The following is a 23,364-nucleotide window of genomic DNA, read 5'->3' as shown; positions in this document are numbered from 1 at the left end:
TCTTAGTACTATTTTGAATTTATGTTTGAAACTTTTAAGTGAAAGTTCATAAGTGAAATTATAAACATTCTTCTAAAGCATCACTTGTGTTATTTTCTGTGTAAGTATACAATATTCAGGCATGATATTTTTCGGCTAAAAATCTGATTTAAGACTTCCCTTTCATTGTTATTATATTAAAATTCAAGACAAGAGTATTATTTCAGATTTTTCAATCTGAGCTATCTCATGCCTGACACACGAATCCCATAACCTACAGTAACTGATAGAACAATATCAACAATTCAAAAACTCTTTAATTGTATAAATTTCAAATGGTTTGCAATTAACTGGGATCCACTGTTTTTATCGTTTCAACCGCGCATCATACCCTCGTCCAATTGAAAATGACGTTCACGCACTTTTCTCCCCCAGGAGAATTTTGAAAAGTTGGCAAGTATGCTGTTGACATCAAATTCAGAATAAGCATATATTTTTTCAAAAAACAATAAAATTTCTCAGTTTCAACATTTAATATGTTGTCTTTGTATTATTTTCAATAAAATATCGGGTTTCCATGATTTGCAAATCTTCACAATGTTTTTATTTATGTTTTACACAGCGTCTCAACTTTTTTGGAATTCGGGTTGTAACTGTTATAAATTAAAAGTTATAAATTAAAAGTTATAGATGTTTCTAAACAGAAACTGCTAATGTTTGCCAGTAAACTAACATACACTACTAGTCTCATAATATAGAAATATGTAGATGGAAATTATCCTTTGGGAACAATTATCAAAACTATGTTTACTCAAAAGCTCAGAAGTATCTGTGTCACATGCAGTGCTAGAGTCTCTGTTGCTGCTGTGTTGTCTTTTTACTGCTTGAGTAGCGAGCAATCAATCTTGGATGCATACAGGAAGGCAACTCTTTCTGAAAGGTTGCTAGATTGGTTGGTCTCTGAAAATGATGTACACCAGTTGCTTTATCCTCTGTAGTCAGCATCTCTGAAAGGCACCAAGGTACAAATGGAAAATTTCTATATTTTTCTACACCTCAGACACTTGTTGTAATGCACTGCACTGACTATTGATTTCTATGACTTCACTCTAACATGAGCAGTAAACATCTAGTGGATTGTAGAGCATAAACGTCCACCTAGTTTCGGCAAAACTAAATCTAGTTATGGATAGCTTAAGTGCCATACAGTACTACTGTTGATATAAAAATCTACACATGCCTGTTAAGCTTGCAGGCCATTTTTGATGAAACCAAGATAAATCATGTGAGATCCTTTTTCATTTATAATATGATATAACAACCAATACAATTTTAAGAATAAATAGAAATGTTTTAGGGGAAAAAAGTACAATAACTTGTTTGCTTAAGCATGCACACTCTTAATAATACTAAATGATGGGGCATGTGACTGAGTACAGAATTAACCAATCACATTCAAACTCATGTTCAACTGTAATTATCATATGCTTGTCATCAATTAAGTGATCATGATTAATCCCAAAGAAATATCTGCTTTTTTCAATGACAACTTCTTGGTTTCATCCAACTGCTGAATCCATGGTCCACAAAGAGCTTACAAAGCATGTACTTGATCTAATTTTTTAAAAACATATTGATCAGGAGAGGGGTACAAAAGAATTTCCAAAACATTAGACGTATCCTGGAACACTGAAGGCTGTCATCAACAAAGGAGAAAATTGGGGCACAACAGTAATGTTACCAAGAACAGGACGCCCCTCCAAAATTGATGAAAGGGCAATTTGAAAACTTATCTGGAATGCTGCAGTATCATTAACATTCAAGGAGCTGCAGGAATATCTGGCAAGTACTGGTCACTCCAAGCGGGTGACAATAATCTCTCGTATTCTTCACGTCTGGGTTATGGAGTAGGGTGAATAGATGGAAGCCTTTTCTCACAATCCCAAGTCCACCTAAGTTACCCCAAACCATGTGGAAAAATGTATTATGGTCTGATGAGACCAAAAAAGAAATTGTTGGGCATAAATCTAAAAGATATGTTTGGCATAAAAACAACAGCTTATCACCCAAAGAACGCCATATCTGCAGAGAAGCATGGTGGTGGCAGCATCATGCTACGGGCTGCATTTTCTTCACTTCTCAGTTGGGACTGGTGCTCTAGCCAAGATAAAAGGAATCATGGATAGCTCCAAATACCAATATATTTTGACACAAAATGCGTAGACCAACTGCCACAGCTGGACAATGACCCAAAGCAAAAATCCAAATCAACAAAGGAGTGGCAACAATCAGTGGAATGCTTTTGTGAGCACAGCATATTCTAAAGTGATGATGGCTTTAATTTGTCAAAATGCAAAATGCAGCTTCCAGCCTGCCCTTGAAAATGTTCCTCATATGCAATAATAATGACAGCTTGGAGCTCCCAAGAGGCATTGCGTCTCCTTGAATCTATCCCCGTGACAACTTGCAATGAATATACTAATCAGGTACAACATTGTTTTGTTCTCCTTGTGTGTACTTTCAAACTTGACATCCAAATCCACCTTATCCTTATCCATCCAAAGTCCAAATACATCCAAATTCCTTATTCACGTCCTGTGTCTGATCTTCACTATTCTCAGCTTCTGTATCATCCTGCAGTTTTATCGCTTTGAATGTTAGTGTCTGCCATTAAAAGATATGTACTGCTGCTGTCACAGCTCTTTTTTTAATCGTTTCTTGACTTCATTAACAAGCACAGGATTATAGTGTTCAGTTATCACTCTTGGCAAGGCAGTGTAATGCTCATATATAAGTTTTACAAAGGGGAAGACTGCAACTAATACAACCCCAAATCAGAAAAAGTTGGGACGGCATGGAAAATGCAAATAAAAAAATAAAGCAGTGATTTCAAAATTTACTTTGATGTTTATTTCATTGCAAACAGTATGAACCCGATATTTCATGTTTTGCCTGGTGAACTTCATTTCATTTGTTAATATACATCCATTCCTGTGTTTCAGGCCTGGGACACATTCCAAAAAAGTTGGGATGAAGGCAATTTATGGATAGTAATGAGGTAAAACAATTTCAGGAGCAAAGATGGGCTGAGGATCTTCAGTTTGTCAACAAATGGATAATGTTATTGAAATATTTTTATAACAATGTTCCTCAAAGAAAGATAGGAAGGGGTTTGGATATTTCACACACTCCTGTGCATAATATCATTAAACTATTCAAGGAATATAGAGGAATTTTGGTGTGTAAAGGGTAAGGGCACAAAATTAAGCTGGACACCCATGATCTCCAATCCGTCAGATGGCACTGCGTCAAAAACCATCATTCATCTGTAGCTGATATGGGCAAACCTTTGTCAAGCACTACAATACAGAGTTACATACACAAATGACAGTTAAAACTTTACTGTGCAGAAAGGAAGCCTGATGTTATCTGTGTCTAGAAGCGCCATCAACTTCTCTGGGCTCAGAGGCATCTGGGATGGACCATCACACAGTGGAAACGTGCACTGTGGTCAGATGAATCAGTATTCCAGGTATTTTTTGTAAGAAATTGACCCCGTGTGTTCTGGACCAAAGACTAAAAGGACCATCCACACTTTCCCCAGTAACAAGTCCAAAAACCAGCATCTGTCATGGTATGGGGTTGTGTCAGTGCCCTTGGCAAAGGACACTTCTGTGATGGCAGTATTAATGCAGAAAAGTACATTATGATTTTGAAGCAACATATGTTGCCTTTAAGATGCCAACTTTTCCAGGAGTATTTCAACAAGACAATGCAAAACCTCGTTCTGCATACATACAAAGGCATGGCTGTGGAAGAAGAGGGTGCCTGTCCCCGATAGAGAATGTGTGGTGAATTTTTAAATGAAAAATACGACAATGACAACCCCGTACTATTGTACACCTTAAGATCTGTTTGCAGGAAGAATGGGGCAAAATAACACCTGAAACACTTCTCACTTGATGCCTTCAGTCCCTAAACATCTTTTAAGTGTTGAGGGAAGGAATAGCAACAATACAGCGTGGTAAATGCTTTACTGGCCCAACTTTTTTTCAAATGTTTCACAAGAATCAAAATTGAAATAAGCATTTATTTTGAAAAAACTATCACATTCATGAGGTAAAACATCAAATAATCCATCCATTATCCATAACCGCTTATCCTGTGCAGGGTTGCAGGCAAGCTGGAGCCTATCCCAGCTGACTATGGGCGAGAGGTGGGGTACACCCTGGACAAGTCGCCAGGTCATCACAGGGCTAACACACAGAGACAAACAACCACTCACACTCACGGTCAATTTAGAGCCACCAATTAGCCTAACCTGCATGTCTTTGGGGGAAACCGGAGCACCCAGAGGAAACCCACACAGACATGGGGAGAACATGCAAACTCTACACAGAAAGGCCCCCGTCGGCCACTGGGCTCAAACCCAGAACCTTCTTGCTGTGAGGTGACAGTGCTAACCACTACACCACCATATCAAATAATGTGCTGATGTATTGTTTTGAGTGCAGTACAGGTAAAAGATTATTTACAAATCATTGTTTTCAGTTTTAATTTTAATTTCAAAATACCGTCCCAACATTTTCTGATTCAGAGTTGTAGTCAAATAGTAAATTATTGCACTGTTGATAGAGCCCACAGCTTTGATGGACTCTAAAGAACATAGGACTGTAGCTTCATATACTATTTCACATACTAATAAAGTACTACTATTGACCTTTAAAGCACTGAATGGTCTCGCACCACAGTACCTGAGTGAACTTCTGCTCCTCTATGACCCACCACAGCAGAGCCTTTTCTTTCAAAGCCCCACAGTTATGGAACAGACTTCCAAGTAGTGTTCGGGAATCAGACACAGTCTCAGTGTTTAAGTCTAGGCTGAAAACATATCTGTTTAGTCAAGCCTTTTGTTAATGGTGTTTATAAGGTAAAGGTGTAGATCTGGAGGGTCCTCAGACATAGTGTGTTTTGGTAAACTGGCATGTATGGATGCTATCAGTCCCCACTTGCTTGCTCACTCGAGTTTGTTGACGGTGTAGTGGCTGGCTCCTTTATGTCCCAGGGCTCCGTCATGCCTGTGTTACCTTCTGGCTCTCTCCTTTTATACCCTGTCCACACTAGGGATTTTGTACCGATACGATACTACCTTCGTACCGCAACACCTGTCCACACTAGCAACTATACCGGTACTGTAGCGGTATAACTGTATCGGTACGAAACCCACAAATGTAAGGGTTTCGTACCGGTACAGTATCAGTACTGTAGCGCTCTGCTGTAGTGTGAACAGAAGAAGCGGTTCTGTATTGATACAAATATAATGCGCATGCGCAAAGTCACACACCTCAATCGATGTCTTCGCTGAATAAAATAGTGAAGAACGGAGATTCGTTTTCTTTGTTTCTTTCTCAACTGCCTCACGCGTTTTATACGATTCGACTGAATAAATGACCACCAGAAATACAGACTGTACATTGACAACAAAAAGCACACACACGTTGTTTCATCCGCCATATTCTCAGAAGGAAGTTACTCGGTAACCACGGAAACATTTCGTGCATGCACATTTCAACTACCGTGAAAGAAAACTGCAAACATTTCTCGCTAGTGTGGACAGATGCACTAAACTGTACCGGTATACTTTGTATCGATACAGTTATACCACTATCGTACCGGTATATATGAGAACACAGCTTTAGTTATGCTGTCATAGTTAGTTGCTGGATTCCCTGCTTGCACTCAGTGCAATATGTATACTGTTCCTACTTATTCAGGTGACACTGGGCATACCTAACAACCTGTGTTCCCCCCCCAATCTGTCCCTTTGAGTTACATGTTGGACCTGGGATCGAGATGCTGACCTCTTCTGCTCCTCGGATCTGCCTGATCCATCATGGTGCCCTGTGTCTGGTTGGAGTCTCATCGCATTGCTCCTGTGGAGGGCGGCCCCATGTGGACAGTTGGGGATCACACCTGGAGGACACTCTGGACTCTTGCAGTGGTGCTTTTGTGGCTGGGGACTGCAGCTGACTTTAGGACTGCAGCTGACTTGCTGACTTTAGGACTGCAGCTGACTTTAGTACTGCAGTTGACTTGCTGACTTTGGGACTACGGTTGTCGTGAACAGTTTTGCGCTCGGGTTTCCGTCAGCAGGGGGTTTATAGCATCAACGAAGCTGACTTTATTTTAGGACTGTTAATGTTATAATCATGTTGTCTGTTGTTGCCCGGATGAGGATGGGTTCCCTTTTGAGTCTGATTCCTCTCAAGGTTTCTTCCTCATGTCGTCTGAGGGAGTTTTTCCTTGCCACCATCGCCACAGGCGTGCTCATTGGGGATAGATTAGGGATAAAATTAGCTCATGTTTTAAGTCGTTCAAATTCTGTAAAGCTGCTTTGCAACAATGTTTATTATTAAAAGCGCTATACAAATAAACTTGACTTGACTTGACTATTTGAGCATACAGAGGTTTTACAAGACTGATATTAAAAGAAGTTAAAATAAGTTTAAAATTGGCTTACACAAACTGGCTAAAAGTAATTTAAGTGCAGAAACAATTATTTTTTCAATCAATGGTTTTATTATAATTTCAAAAATATAGCTCTAGCTTTGCAATATATTTATATTTAATTGTTTAGCTAATACATAGAAAAAAGAAATAGTGTTTTACATTAATGAGTATAAGGCAAAAGAAAATATTATGTTGGATGAGACTCAGGTGTTTGCTGTACAGACACCTGACTCTGACTTAGTCTTTGTAGGTGGTTTGGCTGTAAATGGAATGACTCATGCATCATGAGCACACACACACACACACACAATGGCACTTATTCACCAAGTTGCATAGAAATATGAGATAAAATTGGCATACAAGGTGGGCACAAAATGAAAACTTGAAATCAACAGTTAACACAGTTTCAACTAAACAAAGGATGGTTGAACAATGTATTGTCTTTTGCGATGCTGACTGCAATTAATATAAAGGTATACAGTGGTGCTTGAAAGTTTGTGAACCCATTAGAATTTTCTATATTTCTGCATAAATATGACCTAAAACATCATCAGATTTTCACACAAGTCCTAAAAGTAGATCAAGAGAACCCAGTTAAAAAAATGAGACAAAAATATTATACTTGGTCATTTATTTATTGAGGAAAATGATCCAATATTACATATCTATGAGTGGCAAAAGTATGTGAACCTTTGCTTTCAGTATCTGGTGTGACCCCCTTGTGCAGCAATAAACTGCAACTAAACATTTCTGGTAACTGTTGATCAGTCCTGCACACCAGCCTGGAGGAATTTTAGTCCATTCCTCCATACAGAACAGCTTCAACTCTGGGATGTTGGTGGGTTTCCTCACATGAACTGCTCGCTTCAGGTCCTTCCACAACATTTCGATTGGATTAAGGTCAGGACTTTGACTTGGCCATTCCAGAACATTAACTTTATTCTTCTTTAACCATTCTTTGGTAGAACGACTTGTGTGCTTAGGGTCATTTTCTTGCTGCATGACCCACCTTCTCTTGAGATTCAGTTCATGGACAGATGTCCTGACATTTTCCTTTAGAATTCGCTGGTATAATTCAGAATTTATTGTTCCATCAATGATGGCAAGCCACCCTGACCCAGATGCAGCAAAACAGGCCCAAACCATGATACTACCACCACCATGTTTCACAGATGGGATAAGGTTCTTATGCTGGAATGCAGTGTTTTCCTTTCTCCAAACATAACGCTTCTCATTTAAACCAAAAAGTTCTATTTTGGTCTCATCCATCCACAAAACATTTTTCCAATAGCCTTCTGGCTTGTCCACATGATCTTTAGCAAACTTCAGATGAGCAGCAATATTCTTTTTGGAAAGCAGTGGTTTTCTCCTTGCAACCTTGCCATGCACACCATTGTTGTTTAGTGTTCTCCAGATGGTGGACTCATGAACATTAACATTAGCCAATGTCAGAGAGGTCTTCAGTTGCTTAGAAGTTACCCTGGGGTCCTTTGTGACCTCGCCAACTATTACACGCCTTGTTCTTGGAGTGATCTTTGTTGGTCGAGCACTCCTACAGAGGGTAACAATGGTCTTGAATTTCTTCCATTTGTACACAATCTGTCTGACTGTGGGTTGGTGGAGTCCAAACTCTTTAGAGATGCTTTTGTAACCTTTTCCAGCCTGATGAGCATCAACAACACTTTTTCTGAGGTCCTCAGAAATCTCCTTTGTTTGTGCCATGATACACTTCCACAAACATGTGTTGTGAAGATCAGACTTTGACAGATCCCTGTTCTTTAAATAAAACAGGGTGCCCACTCACAATCTGATTGTCATCCCATTGATTGAAAACACCTGACTCTAATTTCACCTTCAAATTAACTGCTAATCCCAGAGGTTCACATACTTTTGCCACTCATAGATATGTAATTTTGGATAGTTTTCCTCAATAAATAAATGACCAAGTAAAATATTTTTGTCTCATTTGTTTAACTGGGTTTTCTTTATCTACTTTTAGAACTTGTGTGAAAATCTGATGATGTTTTAGGTCATATTTATGCAGAAATATAGAAAATTCTAAAGGGTTCACAAACTTTCAAGCACCACTGTATATACACCTTTATATTTAGATCCAATTTAGTTCTTTCCTTGGATCTTTCTCAATATCTTAATGGTCAGCTGAATGCTTTTCTTTTATTGGCTCACTATTGTGCAGTGGCGAACCGTTACTATTAGCGCTGGGACTTGAGCTCAGCCAAAACTTAGCCAGACGCACCCAAAAAGCAACAGGGCAAAGGATTTTACAAGGGATTAGTGTCAGGTTGCCAGGTCGCTCTGTTGTGTGTAGTTGTCGATGTTGATTTTAAAAGTAACTAAGTAAATTACAGACGGAAATGCATACTTAAGTCTTAGTGAAAAATACTGTGGTGAGGGTGCAAGGAAGAAGAGTCTGGAGACAGACATCTTAGTTTCTCGGTTGTTAGTCTGTGCTACTTGCTCTAGATAGCACTGGCTTGACCGCTTTATTAGCATTCGCTAACACTACTGATGAACACCACACCAGCTGGAAGGTGACTTCGCTGCCACACTGACAGCGTCAATTCGTGGTTAAGCTTGCATTGACTTTCGAGAAGGCCTAGGGTTATAAATTTTTGGTCTCTCTCATTATACATCAAAATCTGATTGGTTAACTCATCTGTCACTTCCTACATAAACATACACTGCCGTGGCCTTCTGTCCTGCCAGTGAAGTCCTAACCAATGAATGAGCAGCTCTAAACTCTTCTCAGCCTAGAGACAACAAAGAGAAAAAAAACCTAATTGGATAACTTGATTTTAATGTTTTCAGGAGAGTAACCCTTTCATTTCTGAAGCAAATTTGATAGAAAATGAGGCCAAATAAGAATCAGAAGAGAATAATTATAATGAAATTATGAAATATAACATTTGAAATGCCGATATGTTTGGGCCTTCTCTGAAGGCCTAGAAGGTTCCAGTTAACCTAACCTGCATGTCTTTGGACTGTGGGGGAAACCGGAGCACCCAGAGGAAACCCACACGGGGAGAACATGCAAACTCCGCACAGAAAGGTCCTCGCCGGCCACGGGGCTCGAACCCGGACCTTCTTGCTGTGAGGTGACAGCGCTAACCACTACACCACCGTGCCGCCCAGACAGATTCTCTCTTTTTTAATACTGAAAACAGTTAGAGGTTGCTGGTTTAGGAGAGCTGACATCCAAAAATTGTTATTTTTTAAATTTTTTTTAGAATTGGATTGCCAATAATAATGGCATGAAATGATATTAAACCTTTCATGCATAGTGTTCATGCTAATGTAAGTCAATTTAAAGTAGTTTTTTGGGGAAAAAAATAAGACATAAACCACCTCCAAATCACTTAGCTGCCCATTGCTCTGGATACGTACAGTGTGTGTGTGTGTGTGTGTGTGTGCTCATTGCTCACTTGTGTGTGCATGCGTGTGTTCACTGCTTCAGATGGGTTAAATGCAGAGGAGGAATTTCGCTGTGCTTGAGCATACATGTGACAAATAAAGGCTTCTTCTTCTTACTGTAATTTAACATAAAACATTGACCTGACTTTGATTGCTTTGCTCTATAGACCATTTGTGATTCTCAGTGCGGCATGTCTCTGGTATATCTTTTCACGCTTTCTACACAAAAGCCCAAATGAAAATAATATTTTTGTGCCAAACTCTTATGAATGCCATAGCTTTTGAACAATGATTTATTCATTTCTTTGTTTATTTGTTTGTTTACCTTCAAAATCAGCTGCATCATGCATCAGCTATAAACTGCATACAATTTTGTACATATCAAGAAATTGCTATATGATTTCTATAATTTTGGTCATCAAGGTTCAATAATTTAGGCCTGAATTTGAACTATTTTTGAATACACTGGAATTTTTTCTTGGTATAATGTTTTATCCTTTTCTTAACTCTTGAAATTTCTACTTTTATACTGTATTCATATGTTAATTTTATAATATGTGTGATGTTTAAAGGTCAGAATTCATATGAAACACAATTCTATTAAAGAAATATCTAAAGAACCTGGATGTGTTTTTCAATAAGTTTTGCATATAAAGGTTAAAATATACATTTGCAAAGTACATTCGTGAATTAGATAAATATTACTTTTAAAGATTTATGTTCAAGACCAAAATAAGTTTGAGAAAAAGGGATGTAATCTGGACCCAGATCAGGCAACAGTGATCTTGGGATATAGAGTAGTTTTGAGAACCCAAGCTTATAATGCTATGTGTTCGAGACTATTCATGCATAATTTCCTGCAGCTCCAGCAAGGTGTCAGTGACTGTGTTTAGCTAGCTAACTACGTATGCTGTTGCACATTCATGCTTGAAAATAATTTTTTGGAGACTGACAAGCTCCTGAATTGTGAATGTGTGATCCTGCATAAAGTCATTCTTAAGGAAAAAAAAGAAAAGCATCATCAAACCACTGACATGTTTTTATTTAAATGTACTCATCTATAGCAGCCTGAGATTTTATGTGCACCGGTCTACAATTTACAAGTGCATCATTCTTTGTTTCAAGCGGTTGTGAACTATCACTTCAGTTTGTCACTTTGGCAAAGAAGAATTGGCTCTGCGTCATGCCATTTTGGACAATGATAGGTTTGCATGGTTTCCGTGACAACCAGGACTTCAGACAGTATAATGGGGGGAAAGTGCTGGGAGAGAAGTGGTGGTAAAAAAATGAGAAAAGAGCAGTTCATAAGTTTTCAGCTGACATCACCAAGTATTCTTCTTCCTGATGACGTTTACGTAATATGTCTGGGATTATCAAAATTCCCCACCATTCAATCACAGATCCCCAGCCATACATAGCTGGAGGTATTAATCTAACAGGAGTATGGAAACCATGGATTTCACCTGTGGTGATTAGTCTGTTATTTACCTGGATGAATCATAGCCAAGGCTAATAACTGTTGATATTTGGCTCCTCCAGAAATGTGGTACTGGCATGCAATCAGATCCCTATTATTGTCTTTGAAAAGCAAATCATTCAGGGAATAAAATAGATTAATTCAGTTCAAAACATTCGCTGGGTTTCTGGCTCGAACACCAAGCATGCATCCTCACTCCCACACACTGATAGAGGGATTACATAGCATCTAAAATCATCAGCACTCTCTAAATTAGTCTGTGCTTTCAGCAAAGAACATCAGCAGGCTTTATTAGTTACAGCGCAAAGAAAATGACAGCTGTGTTAACTAAATTGTGGTTAACTAAAAAACATTATATGTTACAGTAAGATTGTGTATCTAGGGATTTCGTGAAATCACTCTTTCACTTAGGAATTTCACGAAATCACGTAAAACTCTGGGGATTTCATGTAATTACTGAAAAGATGCTCCAGTGTGTGTGTGTATATATATATATATATATATATATATATATATATATATATATACACACACACACACACACACACACACTCTCTGTATATCAGATTTGAAGTGTGTAAGTTATTGTGTAAGGGAATCATGGATCAGGCACATCTACCATGTTTTTTTTTTTTAATAGAATTATCTCATCTCATTATCTCTAGCCGCTTTATCCTGTTCTACAGGGTCGCAGGCAAGCTGGAGCCTATCCCAGCTGACTACGGGCGAAAGGCGGGGTACACCCTGGACAAGTTGCCAGGTCATCACAGGGCTGACACATAGACACAGACAACCATTCACACCTACGGTCAATTTAGAGTCACCAGTTAACCTAACCTGCATGTCTTTGGACTGTGGGGGAAACCGGAGCACCCAGAGGAAACCCACGCGGACACGGGGAGAACATGCAAACTCCACACAGAAAGGCCCTCTCCGGCCACGGGGCTCAAACCCGGACCTTCTTGCTGTGAGGCGATAGCGCTACCCACTACACTACTGTGCTGCCCTATTATTATTATTATTATTATTATTATTAAACTATTATTCACTGAAGGCGAAATGAATATCAGTGAATAATCGTCGAGGTTATTATTCACCAATATTCACTGAGCCTGAGGCGGATAATTGTTTCAGGATAAATACACAGGTGATTATTTCAAAAAATAAAATCATACAAAAAAATAATTTATTTCAAACTTCAAAAGTGGCATTCAAATGTAATGCGTGCAGGCTTGTTCACTTACAGTATCTATGCCAACTCACATAAAATACTATTTTGAAACATAAAATAAATCCCAATTCCACCTTACCTTTGAATAGTTTTAGACTAAATTTTGTAGCATCTTTAGTGCTTTTAGGAACAGCATTTTCTTTGTAATTTGTAATTCTTCCCCACTTATAGTGACGAAGCAATTGGCCATCATTTTGGCAAGTCGCTCCAGGTGATTATCAAGAAATAGTCTGAATTTCCCGACCAATCAGCAAGCGTGATTTCCTATTTATTTATACTACTACTACTACTACTAATAATAATAATAATAATAAATTTAATTAGTATCAATTAATTTCCATGGTGATCAATTGGTAACTTGGAATCATAACACACTCATGTTATCAGTGACACATGCTCAGGCATGATCAATATGGTACAAAAATGTAGATGACGGGCGGCACGGTGGTGTAGTGGTTAGCGCTGTTGCCTCACAGCAAGAAGGGCCTGGGTTCGAGCCCCGGGGCTGGCGAGGGCCTTTCTGTGCGGAGTTTGCATGTTCTCCCCGTGTCCGCGTGGGTTTCCTCCGGGTGCTCCGGTTTCCCCCACAGTCCAAAGACATGCAGGTTAGGTTAACTGGTGACTCTAAATTGACCATAGGTGTGAATGTGAGTGTGAATGGTTGTCTGTGTCTATGTGTCAGCCCTGTGATGACCTGGCGACTTGTCCAGGGTGTACCCCGCCTTTCGCCCGTAGTCAGCTGGGATAGGCTCCAGCTTGCCTGCGACCCTGTAGAAGGATAAAGCGGCTAGAGATAATGTGATGTGTGTGTGGTGTGTGAAATGTAGATGACGTTGTCATTTATGAAAGAAAGAAGCAAAAGTGATGGGGCAGAACAAGATAGCGTACGAAACCAAACAAAACAAAAGGCCATTTTCATTCATATGCAGTAGATACACATCAGTGAGTATGCCTTCCAACGTTCACCACTTTGACATTTTGCTGTTGTCAATATTTTCAATATTTCTCAACATTTCTTAAAATTGTAGTAGGAATACATTTTAAGCCATTACATAATTATCTACCTTGTCACAACCTGCTGAATTAAAGCTGACTACCATATGGGCTTTTGGTTAGTAGAGTTAGATAATTCCAACCTATCAATACACTCTCAGTTGTGACCGTTTATTCGATACAAGACAAAAAGGAATATATGAGATCATCAAGTCCAGCTGTGTGTCAGTGGAGTGGAATGAGAAATGCAATTTTGTGGTGACAGAGAACATTTGGGAAAAGGCACCTTCACTTTGCCCTGTCGATATAGATGCAGGCAAGGTTAAGCAGAAACCTGGTGGCTGAGTCCTCTTTCAGAGACTGGCTGTGAGAGAGCCTGTACATGGCTTAAAACAGACCCTATGTACACTGACCCTAAAGATGGGTGACAAGTTAAAGAAAAAAATGGTGGCTCTGTTCTGCTGTGGAGGGTATGGTTTGGGTCCACTTATTCCCTTTAGAGGAAGCATCACTGCAATCAGTGCAAGGTTATTCTGACTGATCATCTTCATCCTATTATGAAACACCTCTATCCTGATTAGATTAATTATCCATGAGGGCTCACTGAACGGTTTGATGAGTTACAAAATTATGTCAATCATATGATATGTCCTTCACAGTGACCAGATCTCAACCAATACAACACCTATGGGAGATTTTTGACTGATGGACTATATTTTGGAAGTTCATCTTCTTTTGTGTTCATCTCCAAGTACACTTCCAGATACTTGTAGCACTTGTAGGTACATTGAAGCTGTTGGTGTGGCTTGGCACCTTACTAAGGCACTTTTTTTTTTATATTACGTATTATTATTTAATTTGTCACCCATGAGCACTAGAAGTATGTTAGAAGTATTGAACAATTAGAGAAGAGCATTAATATGTGAACTATAAGATCTATATGCCTGATCTTTTCTAGCCAATACATAACATCAGTCTTATTATCAATATGCCTTGAGTAGCCATTTTGTAGCATGTAGTTGTATGAATCCCATGTTTCTTCCGAGACATATCCTTGGTAACTGTTTCTACCCTGCTCCAAGTCAGCATATACTGGTCTTTACAACCCCAATTACAAATAATTTGGGATACTGTGTAAAACATAAATAAAAACAGAATGTGAAGATTTGCAAATCATGGAAACCTTATATTTAACTGAAAATAGTACAAAGACAACATATCAAATGTTGAAACTGAGAAATTTTGGGATTTTTAAAAAATATATGCTCATTTTGAATTTGATATCAACAACACATTTCAGAAAAATTGGGACGGGGCAACAAAAGACTGAAAAAAAGTTGTGTAGTGCTAAAAAAAACCCTAATGTGGTTAATTGGCAACAGGTTAGTAACATGATTGGGTATAAAAAGAGCATCCCCAGAGAGGTGGAGTCTGTCAGAAGTAAAGATGAGGGGTTCACCGCTCTGTGAAAGACTGTGTGGTCAAACAGTGCAACAATTTAAGAATAACATTCCTCAATGTAAAATTGCAAAGAATTTGGGTATCACAGCATCTATGGTACATGATATCATTAAAAGATTCAGAGAATCTGGAGAAATCTCTGTATGCAAGAGACAAGGCTGAAAACTGACACTGGATGCCTGTGATCTTCAGGTCCTCAGGAGACACTGCATTAAAAGCAGACACAATTCTGTAGTGGAAACCAATGTATGGGCTCAGGAACACTTCAGAAAACCATCGTCTGTGAAAACAGTTCATTACTGCATCCTTAAATGCAAGTTAAACCCATATATAGCCAATATCCAGAAACACCGCCACCTTTTCTGGGCTTGAGCTCTTTTACAATGGACTGAGGCGAAGTGGAAAATTGTCCTGAGTCCTGACGAATTAAAAGTAGAAATTATTTTTGGAAATCATGGACACCACGTCCTCCAGGCTAAAGAGGAGAGGGACCATCTGGCTTGTTGTCAGTGCACAGTTCAAAAGCCAGCATCTGTGATGGTATGAGAGTACATTAGTGCACATGACATAGGTAGCTTGTACATCTGGGATGTGTGTGTGTGTGTGTGTGTGTGTGTGTGTGTGTGTGTGTGTGTGTGTGTGTGTTTCAGAGAAATATGCTGCCATCCAGACAAAATCTTTTTCAGGGAAGGCCTTCCTTCTTAAGACAACGCCAAACTGATTTCTGCATATATTAAATCTGCATGGCTCCATGGAAAAAGAGTCCAGGTGCTAAACTGGCCCGCCTGCAGTCCAGACCTGTTTACACAGCGTCCCAGCTTTTTTGGAATTGGGGTTGTAGATATGGCATACCCCCAAATTACCCTCTTATACAGTACATCAAATTTACATGCAACACCCCCTAATTTATGCAAGTATCATGATAGTGAGCCAATAAAAGTGTAGCATTTAGCAAGCTATCAAGCTCAGAAGAAGATCCAAGGAAAGAAATAAATGGTGTGACCAATACATTTCTGTTATCTGTTTAAAACCATAAGTATGTAGAAATCTGAACTATTTTCCAACCTCACCTGCAAGGATTCGAACAGAACACTATTTATAGCTTATGTATCCAAGGATTTTTGAAAGGCCAGGGTATATTATTCATCTGTCCAAGACTTCACATTCAGATCAGTGCATTGTGGTGCCTCTTTTATTCAAATGTGCTTAAAATAGCATATTAATGAGGTGATTAATTTTCAGATCTGTTTCTCTGACTCATATTTACAAATGACAAGTTGACACTGAAACCCTATTACTTTTATTTTAATATAAGGTTTCTACATGCACATTTCTGTTACAACGGACTGTTACCTTGCCATGGTGTAGCAGCTTGAGTGTCTCTAGGACCCTAAGGGCACATGCCGGCGGGGGCCTCAACCCCTGGCAGGTTTAACCATGCCGGATCTGGTCTTAGGCGAGAGTCCAGATGAAAAACAGTCCACAGCATGCCAATACTTGGCATGCATGGAGGTACCATAATGCCCGAGGGGAAGAGCCACCATGCAGGAGGCCAACCGTCAGTTATGGAACAAGGTACTGGGCAACAATCTTAGGGGCGTAGAGACCACAGTCTATAACACCTGGATACTGGTCGAAACAGCCAAGGGCATAGAGACTACCGCCCACTCGGGCAACAGTCGGAGCGGCCAATTTGCCTGGGTCAGCTCAAGCCGAGGTCAGCCCACTGACCCAACTAATTGACCGCTTCTCCAGCTATACACATGGTGATTTGCATCTCTTACGAGTCCACTCTATGTGTCCACTGGCAGAAGGACGCAGGCACGGAATTGGGCAGCCTGCTTGCTAGCCGCAGCGAGGCCAGCACCCCCGCTGCAGCGAAACCACATACCCGCTACAGACCCTTCACTAAGAACCTTACACAACCAGCGTCGGTTCGACGGGCAGCATTTTCGCAAGGATGACAGATCAAGGGTAAAGCCCTTGGGACCCCCTGACCCTGAACAGCCCAGACGCCGCCGCAGCAAATATATCTCCAAGATCAAGGTCGCATCATGGAACATTGGGACCATGTCAGATACATCATCACTGAAGTGCCAAGCACCTGAGCGCCGCTCCGCCCTAGTAGCCTCCGAGCTGGGGAGACTTAACATCGACATTGCCTGCCTCAGTGAATGCCGGATCCCCGGTGAAGGAGAATTCTCTGATGGAAATTACATCTTCCTACACTCTGGGAGGGATAGCGATAAGCCAAGACAGGAAGGTGTTGGAATTGCCATGAAATCACACCTCCGGCCTCTCGTGGAAAAGTGGAAGGGCATAAATTCCCGCATCATGACCATGCGCTTACAGCTCAACAAGAACTGCCATGCCACCTTCATCAGCATCTATGCTCCCATGTTTAAAAGACCCATGGAAGAAAAGGTACTCTTCTCTAACCAACTCACAGCAGTCCTCGCAGAGGTTCCACCTAGTGACAGGCTCTTTCTCCTTGGTGACTTTAATGCCAGAGTTGGAACCAACACAGAAGCCTGGCCCAATGTCATTGGACCAAATGGCTTGGGAGATGAAAACGCACAAGGGGTGACTCTCCTAGAACTTTGCACAAGGTTCGGCCTCCTCATATCTAACACCATATTCACACACCGTGATATACACAAGGGGACCTGGAAACACCCACGCTCCCAGAAATGGCACATGATTGATTACATCATTATCAAACAACACTACAGGAGTGACCTTGCAGATTCTAGAGTACGCCGTTGCACGGATTGCTGGACCGATCACAAGTTGGTCTGCGCAAGGCTTAACCTGCATTTTCACATTTCCACCCAGCGCAAACGCAGAGATATACCTCCCCGCCTTAATACCGCGCGCCTCAATGTACCTGAGATCAAACAACAACTGCAAGAAGCCATCGCCTCACGCCTCCCAAATATTGACTCAGTGGGCCTAGAACAACGCTGGCAAGATCTGAAATCCACTCTGTATGACACCTCGAAGGAGATTCTTGGATTGCAGAAACGTAACCACTGTGACTGGTTTAACGAAAATGATCCCACCATCAAGGATTTGCTCGAGAAGAAACAACACTGTTTTGAAGCCCTCCTTCAAAATAAAACACCTGAGAACCGCAGACGGTACCACTCAGTCCGTAACCTCTGCCAGTGTGAGCTCCAAAGGGTGAAGAATCAGTGGTGGCTTGATAGAGCCGCAGAGATCGAGTCACACGCACAACGCCACAACTCCAGAAGCTTCTTCGAAGCACTTCGACTTGTCTCCCAGCAAAAGCCAGGTGGCATCAACCCAGTTGACAGTTCTGAAGGAACACGCCTCACTGAGAGAGAGGACATCTTAGCAAGATGGAGAGAGCATTTCTGTACACTTCTCAACCAACCAGGCACACCAGACATGTCTGTCCTGGATGATATCCCCCAGGAAGCTGTTATACACGAGCTTGAACAAGACCTGACTATCGAGGAGGTAAACAAAGCTCTTAAACAACTTAAACAAGGCAAAGCACCCGGCCCTGATGGCATACCCGGAGAAGTCCTAAAGGCAGGTGGCCCTGCACTAGCTGCAGAACTCCATAAACTACTAATGAACATCTGGATAGAGGAAAGAGTACCTAAGGACTTCAAGAATGGCACAATCATCAAACTTTTCAAAAAGAACTGCCATTACACCTGTGGAAACTACCACGGCATTACTCTGTTGGCTATAGTTGGGAAACTATATGCCCGTGTCATCCTCAACAGAATATGGCCTTCCATTGCGCCATTCATCCCAGAAGCCCAGTGTAGTTTTCAGCCAGGCCGCTCCACTACGGACATGATGTTTGCCCTAAGACAACTATTGGAGAAGTGCCGCAAACAGCACCAAGAAGTCCACCTTGTCTTCGTGGACCTGGTCAAAGCCTTTGACACTGTAAACAGAGAGATTTTGTGGGAGCTGTTGCTGCGCATTGGACTACCACTTAAAGTTGTCAGCATAATTCATAGCTTCCATCAGGACATGCAAGCCCAGGTCCTCGTGGACGGTGAGATGACTAAACCCTTCGAGGTCTCATCGGGCCTGAGGCAGGGCTGTATTCTGGCACCAACACTCTTCATACTGTTCTTCTCTTTCATGTTGCGCCACGCACACAAATCCATGGGTAACTTTGGAATTGACATCAGGTACAAGTTGGATGGCAAACTTTTCAACCTTAGACGCCTGAAGACTAAGGCTGCCAAGGAATCAAGACTGGATGACTTCCTGTATGCGGATGACGCGGCACACTGCGCAGCAACGGCACAGTCACTGCAAAGCGCAGTTAACGCCCTCAATGGAGCGTGCAACGACTGGGGACTTACAATCAGCAAGCCCAAGACTGAAGTCATGCACTTCGGATGCAAAGATCCTCCACCAATTACTATTGAGAACCACCCAGTCACCAATTCCAACCACTTCATCTATTTGGGCGGTGAACTATCTGTTGATGCCTCACTTGACGCCAAGATTAAGAGGAGAATTGCTAGAGGAGCAGCCGCATTCCACTCACTCTCGAGCAGGTGCTGGGACCGTAAAGGCCTCACCATAACCACCAAGGTTACAGTCTACAAAGCCATCGTCTTCCCATGCCTGCTATACGGCAGCGAGACCTGGAGCACTCTTGCGTCCCACATCCACCTTCTCGAGATGTTTCATCAAAGATCATTGAGACAGATTTGAATGTAAAATGGTGGCACCATGTAACTAACACTGAGGTCCTCAGGCGAGCTAAATCAACAACAATAGAGACCATGATTCGGAGCAACCGCCTCCGTTGGCTAGGCCATGTATGCTGGATGCCAGATCATAGGATACCAAAACAACTGCTCTTTAGTGAGCTCGCCAAAGGCAAAAGATCCCGCGGCCGCCCAAAGAAAAGATGGAAAGATTGTATCAAAGAGGACCTATCCATATTTGGTTTTGATGATAAATGGTATGAAGCCACAACGGAACGACCTAAATGGAGAAACCTCATTTCCGATGGCAAAATACTGTTGGAGTTGAGACTGCAAAAACGAGCTGAAGAGCGTAGAGAACAACGACATAGAAGGGTCCCCCATTCTCACACGTGAGAGGGACCATAAGTAAGTAAGTAACATGCACATTTCTAATTATTAAAATTATTTGCTCCTTTTATTGTTACCTAAATGAATACACTCAGTATCTCATCATCTCTAGCTGCTTTATCCTGTTCTACAGGGTCACAGGCAAGCTGGAGCCTATCCCAGCTGACTACGGGCGAAAGGCAGGGTACACCCTGGACAAGTCGCCAGGTCATCACAGGGCTGACACATAGACACAGACAACCATTCACGCTCACACCTATGGTCAATTTAGAGTCACCAGTTAACCTAATCTGCATGTCTTTGGAGGAAACCCACGTGGATAACATGCAAACTCCGCACAGAAAGGCCCTCACCGGCCACGGGGCTCGAACCCGGACCTTCTTGCTGTGAGGCGACAGCGCTAAACCACTACACCACCGTGCCACCCCTACACTCAGTATACTTGCTATAATTCTGGAGGAAATTTTATTTCATATTCATTTCAATGATTTAACTGCAAATCAAGAATTGTTTACAGATTGTTAATAAAATATCATGGCCAAGAGATGAAACCAGTGAATAAGGAAACTGGTGATGAAATTTGCATGCACTTGATTTATGATCATATTTGACAACATACAACTTTAATGACTAAAAGCCAAAGGTTTTGTTGACATGACCGTGCAGTTTCTGCTCTTAACGCTTCATCATCATCATCGTCACGTCTTCCCTCTTGGCACATGATCGGCCTTGGGGCGCAGCTGTTTTAGGCCTGTAAATCTGCTCTCCAGCAGCTGCATAAAGTCATCTTTTATCATCATCATCTTGAGGGCCTGCTGTCTGTCAACCCCAAAAAGATCTTCTACCTTCTTCCAACTCCTCCTTTTACTGAACAGCACAATTTTTTGTAAGGCATCATTAGGCATTCATACTAAAATCTATTACAAATGTCTCTCAGTGCAGTCACACAGTGCTTCATCAGAATAAAAGTCTGATTAATATTGTTATTTTGCTTTATCAGCTGTCAGGTTATACAGCTACAAACATGCTCTGTGTTCATTATACATATACTGTACTACTTTGCTGGATAGCTTCTTTTTTATATTATTGCAGACAAGGTCACATATATCCCAAAGCACATCATCATCAGTAAAGGGCTTCCTAAGCAATCAACTGATCAATACTCCATTTCCCTTCCAATATTTCATTTCATATGGTTTCCTTACTGTTACACAATCATTTCATCCTATCACCTACATGCGAATGACAACTAGAAGTTAACATTAATCTTTCTGCTCACAACCTATTGATTCAATCTGGCATCTTCAGGGACTGTGAAAGGAGAAATAAGCACATTCTGTCTTTCATACTCATACAAACTACACCAAAGTTCAAATCTGAGCACTTTATTCCACTTTAATACAACCCTGATTCCAAAAAAGTTGGGACAAAGTACATACAAATTGTAAATAAAAACGGAATGCAATGATGTGGAAGTTTCAAAATTCCATATTTTATTCAGAATAGAACATAGATGACATATCAAATGTTTAAACTGAGAAAATGTATCATTTAAAGAGAAAAATTAGGTGATTTTAAATTTCATGACAACAACACATCTCAAAAAAGTTGGGACAAGGCCATGTTTACCACTGTGAGACATCCCCTTTTCTCTTTACAACAGTCTGTAAACGTCTGGGGACTGAGGAGACAAGTTGCTCAGGTTTAGGGATAGGAATGTTAACCCATTCTTGTCTAATGTAGGATTCTAGTTGCTCAACTGTCTTAGGTCTTTTTTGTCGTATCTTCTGTTTTATGATGCGCCAAATGTTTTCTATGGGTGAAAGATCTGGACTGCAGGCTGGCCAGTTCAGTACCCGGACCCTTCTTCTACGCAGCCATGATGCTGTAATTGATGCAGTACGTGGTTTGGCATTGTCTTGTTGGAAAATGCAAGGTCTTCCCTGAAAGAGACGTCGTCTGGATGGGAGCATATGTTGCTCTAGAACCTGGATATACCTTTCAGCATTGATGGTGTCTTTCCAGATGTGTAAGCTGCCCATGCCACACGCACTAATGCAACCCCATACCATCAGAGATGCAGGCTTCTGAACTGAGCGCTGATAACAACTTGGGTCGTCCTTCTCCTCTTTAGTCCGAATGACACGGCGTCCCTGATTTCCATAAAGAACTTCAAATTTTGATTCGTCTGACCACAGAACAGTTTTCCACTTTGCCACAGTCCATTTTAAATGAGCCCTGGCCCAGAGAAGACGTCTGCGCTTCTGGATCATGTTTAGATACGGCTTCTTCTTTGAACTATAGAGTTTTAGCTGGCAACGGCGGATGGCACGGTGAATTGTGTTCACAGATAATGTTCTTTGGAAATATTCCTGAGCCCATTTTGTGATTTCCAATATAGAAGCATGCCTGTATGTGATGCAGTGCTGTTTAAGGGCCCGAAGATCACGGGCACCCAGTATGGTTTTCCGGCCTTGACCCTTACACACAGAGATTCTTCCAGATTCTCTTAATCTTTTGATGATATTATGCACTGTAGATGATATGTTCAAACTCTTTGCAATTTTACACTGTCGAACTCCTTTCTGATATTGCTCCACTATTTGTTGGTGCAGAATTAGGGGGATTGGTGATCCTCTTCCCATCTTTACTTCTGAGAGCCACTGCCACTCCAAGATGCTCTTTTTATACCCAGTCATGTTAATGACCTATTGCCAATTGACCTAATGAGTTGCAATTTGGTCCTCCAGCTGTTCCTTTTTTGTACCTTTAACTTTTCCAGCCTCTTATTGCCCCTGTCCCAACTTTTTTAAGATGTGTTGCTGTCATGAAATTTCAAATGAGCCAATATTTTGCATGAAATTTCAAAATGTCTCACTTTTGACATTTGATATGTTGTCTATGTTCTATTGTGAATACAATATCAGTTTTTGAGATTTGTAAATTATTGCATTCCATTTATATTTACAATTTGTACTTTGTCCCAACTTTTTTGGAATCGGGGTTGTATTTCATTCAATGCCATGCATCCCACTTTCCTTTAATCTATATAGTACTACAATTTGATTTATTTTAATCAACTCATGAATATATGGGATAAACCATCCCACAGAAACCATAACCCTTAGCAAAAAGTAGTATACTTAAAGTTCATTTTATTAAGTATGCTTCAGTATAAAAAA

This window comes from Neoarius graeffei, chromosome 8, assembly GCF_027579695.1.
Source record: "Neoarius graeffei isolate fNeoGra1 chromosome 8, fNeoGra1.pri, whole genome shotgun sequence".
Classification (NCBI taxonomy): domain Eukaryota; kingdom Metazoa; phylum Chordata; class Actinopteri; order Siluriformes; family Ariidae; genus Neoarius; species Neoarius graeffei.
This window is presented reverse-complemented; position numbering follows the sequence as displayed.